Genomic DNA, 4,099 nt, shown 5'->3' with positions numbered 1-4,099 from the left:
GGGGGAGAGAGAGAGTGTGGGGGGGAGAGAGTGTGGGGAGAGAGAGAGTGTGGGGGAGAGAGTGTGGGGGAGAGAGTGTGGGGGAGAGAGAGAGTGTGGGGGAGAGAGAAAGTGTGGGGGGGAGAGAGAAAGTGTGGGGGGGAGAGAGAAAGTGTGGGGGGGAGATAGAGAGTGTGCGGGAGAGAGAGAGAGAGAGTGTGGGGGAGAGAGAGAGAGTGTGTGGGGAGAGAGAGAGCGTGGGAGAGAGCGCGTGGGAGAGAGAGCGCGCGTGGGAGAGAGAGCGCGAGAGAGCGAGAGAGAGTGTGGGGGAGAGAGAGCGAGTGTGGGGGAGAGAGTGTGGGGGAGAGAGAGTGTGGGGGAGAGAGAAAGTGTGGGGGGGAGAGAGAAAGTGTGGGGGGGGAGAGAGAGAGTGTGCGGGAGAGAGAGAGAGAGAGTGTGGGGGAGAGAGAGAGTGTGTGTGGGAGAGAGAGAGTGTGTGTGGGGGAGAGAGAGAGTGTGTGGGGGAGAGAGAGTGTGTGGGGGAGAGAGCGCGTTGGAGAGAGAGTGCGCGTGGGAGAGAGAGAGCGAGAGAGAGAGTGTGTGGGGGAGAGAGAGAGAGTGTGTGGGGGAGAGAGAGAGTGTGGGAGAGAGAGAGTGTGGGAGAGAGAGAGTGTGGGAGAGAGAGTGTGGGTGGGGAGAGAGTGTGGGTGGGGAGAGAGTGTGGGGGGGAGACAGTGTGGGGGGGAGAGAGTGTGGGGGGGAGAGGAGAGAGTGTGAGGGGGAGAGAGAGAGTGTGGGGGGGGAGAGAGAGTGTGGGGGGGGAGAGAGTGTGGGGGGGAGTGAGAGAGTGTGGGGGGGGAGAGAGTGTGGGGGGAGAGGGAGGGAATGTGGGGGGGAGAGGGAGGGAGTGTGGGGGGAGAGGGAGAGAGTGTGGGGGAGAGAGAGAGTGTGGGGGGAGAGGGAGGGAATGTGGGGGGGGAGAGGGTGGGAGTGTGGGGGGAGAGGGAGAGAGTGTGGGGGGAGAGAGTGTGAGGGGGAGAGAGTGTGGGGGGGAGAGAGTGGGGGGAGAGAGAGTGTGGGGGGGAGAGAGAGTGTGGGGGGGGAGAGAGAGAGTGTGGGGGGAGAGAGAGTGTGGGGGGGGAGAGAGAGTGTGGGGGAGAGAGAGTGTGGGGGGGAGTGAGAGTGTGGGGGGGAGAGAGAGTGTGGGGGGAGAGGAGAGTGAGGTGTGGGGGGGGGAGAGAGAGAGTGTGGGGGGGGAGTGAGAGAGAGTGGGGGGGAGAGAGAGAGTGTGGGGGGGAGAGAGAGAGAGTGTGGGGGGGAGTGTGAGAGAGTGTGGGGGGGGAGAGAGAGTGTGGGGGGGGGAGAGAGAGTGTGGGGGGGGAGAGAGTGTGGGGGGGGGAGAGAGTGTGTGGGGGGGAGAGAGAGTGTGGGGGGGAGAGAGAGTGTGGGGGGGAGAGAGTGTGGGGGGAGAGAGAGTGTGGGGGGGAGAGAGAGTGTGGGGGGAGAGAGAGAGAGTTTGGGGGGGGAGAGTGTGGGGGTGAGAGAGAGAGTGTGGGGGGTGAGAGAGAGTGTGGGGGGGGAGAGAGAGTGGAGAGACAGAGGGGGGAGACACAGAGGGGAGAAACGGTGGGAGAAACACACACAGAGAGTGGGTGATACACAGAGAGAGAGAGGGTGGGTGACTGACTGGGGCGGGGGTGACTGACTGGGGGGGTGGCCTGACTGGGGGGGGAGGCATGACTGACTGGGGGGGGGAGGCATGACTGACTGGGGGGGGGGGTGACTGACTGGGGGGGGTGGCTGACTGGGGGGGGTGACTGACTGGGGGGGGGTGACTAACTGGGGTGACGGGGTGACTAGAATAAAAGAATAAAACACGATATTAGTGTATCATGTCCACATTGGGGGATTGGGGGGAAAAAAAGGGGAGGGGGGGAGTGGGAAGGAGGGAGTGGGTTTAGGACGTGGACGGTGGTGGGATGGATGGTGGGTTCCCACTAACTAATCACAGAATACATAGAATATATGGATCCAGTGACTCACACGGGCTTGTGTGGTGTCTCTCCCTCAACGCTGACTGGTGTGGGTAAATACAGACTCATATACTGGAGTCTCAGATATACATTAAACTCACACGGCCTGATGTGAGTCCTTGCCCTCAGAGGGTAATGTCCTGTATGGATGGTGTCCTGTTGTTTCAGCAGAGTTGTCCCCCGATGGGTGTGGTGTGTGAGTGTCTCCTCTCCCCGTATCCCAAATGACCAAAAAGCAATGTGCAAACCAAAAGTCAAAATGAATTAAAAGGTCTTTAATGGGTTAACAGTGAAGACATGTGCATACACTATGCATACATGTTGTGGTGCTTAAAAGGTATAAAACAATATATGACACGATAACACAATGAACTAAACAGTATGTGATGTACTGAAGCAAACACAAAAAAGGACTCTCACACTAAACGAATATACAAAATCACTTGCCCAGCATCATCCGCTCAGAGCACTCCTGCACGATCTCCTACTCCGTTTTTTGCTCCAACTGGCGCGTCCGGCAGCGGAACCGGAAAGGGGGATCTGAACCGGATGTCCTGCAGTGTGCTGGGTCCCTCTGTCAATGAGCTCCGGCAGGGAACTACGCGTTTCGCAATAAGCTTCGTCAGGTTCCTGCCGGATGCTCATTGTGTGCTGCATTTATAGGTGCCCCCATTAGTTTAATTGGAGAAACACCTGGATTAAGGGCATGGTTTAAATTTAGACGGTTATATCTCTTTATAGGAGCTACCTTTGGAAGCCCCTAATGTCAGGGATAGTGAGATGTGCCTGTAAATATAAATAATGGGTTAGATAAGCATATATTAAAATTAGATAAGCATATATTAAAATAAATCAATACATTATAAAAACTACATTTTAAAAATACTTAGAGATGATCATTGTATTTGTCCTTAGAAGCATTTTAAGTTTAATAAAAAACGGTGGAAATTGGAATTTGATTGGGGTATTTGTGTGATTTGGAATCTTTTAGTTCCTCCGTGTGCAGTATTTTTAAAACCATTCTCTGTTGGTTAAAATCTTTACATATGTAATACAATAGTGCCACCATGTGGCTGGATGTGAAAATTACCTCAACACTGTCATAACCTAATGGTAAAAGTTAAGCAATCTTGGTAGTGTGGCACACATCCCTTTAAAGTAACTTAAAAATGTGCCAGAGTGTATTACAGCAAAAAATATATTTATGTGACAAAAGTTATAACGAATTACATATTTGACGGAAAAAATATAATATTATTATTATCAAGATGGTTAAAAAACCTTACTGTTTATAGCCACTACATCTGACATAAGGGTAGAACAACCTAGACACCAAAATCTTGGTTTCCTCATTCAGCTATCTAAAATGTACCACTCAATATCTCCGTGTTAGTTAAAAGATATTTCATTTGTAATACAATGCTGCCACCAAGTGGCCGCATATCGAAATTGCTACTTCAAAACCCTAATATTATCTCTACCACACTGTGGATAGTGCGGTATTCAGTTAAGTGTAGAGTCATTGTTTAAAATATATTGCAAAAGTATATTCCAGCGGATGACGAGAGTATATCAAATATGCATGAGCATGGGTTTACACAGACATTTGATATTAGAAAAATACTTGTATAGGTGATTTCGACGCGGAGCTCTCATGTGGTGAAAAAGTTCAAAATGTTCAAAACGTATAGTCCAGATTCTTCATAACTCCTTTCTAACTTCAATTCATGTTGCAGAGGTTGTCGCAATGGTATGCATCATTTCTGGTCCTCAAGGGTTGGTTCGAGGTAGATTCATATTTGGGACGTGCGCCCGATTGGAGATTGGAGAGGAAGTGGATCAGTGTGTGTTTAAAACAAAGAGGTAGATGTAAATGAAATTTAACAAAATAAAATAAAATAGTAGATGTTATAGAATAGTAGATGTTTATAAAATATTAAAAAATAAAAGTTGTTTAAAAATGGGGGATTTGGAGCAGATTGATGGGTGTTCAGAGAAAGGCTGCAATGTCTATCTCTACATTGAGGCCTGTGGGTACCAGGCTTTTCAATTTGTAGATCCAAAACGTTTCTTTTCTTGATAGAGAT

The 4,099-nt window shown here is 50.2% G+C and overlaps 1 long non-coding RNA gene across 1 annotated transcript; it reads right to left on the bottom strand.

The window, feature by feature from the left end:
• Window positions 1–2,266: 2,266 nt before the first annotated feature.
• On the bottom strand, window positions 2,267–3,820 carry LOC142483307 (uncharacterized). The gene is made up of 2 exons (XR_012797295.1): window positions 3,637–3,820; window positions 2,267–2,798 (listed from the first exon to the last, which is right to left on the bottom strand). It is a non-coding gene; the product is annotated as an uncharacterized LOC142483307 (long non-coding RNA).
• Window positions 3,821–4,099: the final 279 nt, after the last annotated feature.

The sequence above is a fragment of the Ascaphus truei genome, unplaced genomic scaffold (genome assembly GCF_040206685.1).
Source record: "Ascaphus truei isolate aAscTru1 unplaced genomic scaffold, aAscTru1.hap1 HAP1_SCAFFOLD_318, whole genome shotgun sequence".
In the NCBI taxonomy this organism is placed as follows: domain Eukaryota; kingdom Metazoa; phylum Chordata; class Amphibia; order Anura; family Ascaphidae; genus Ascaphus; species Ascaphus truei.
Note: the sequence above shows the minus strand (reverse complement) of the source record. Positions and strands in the feature narration are given on the sequence as shown.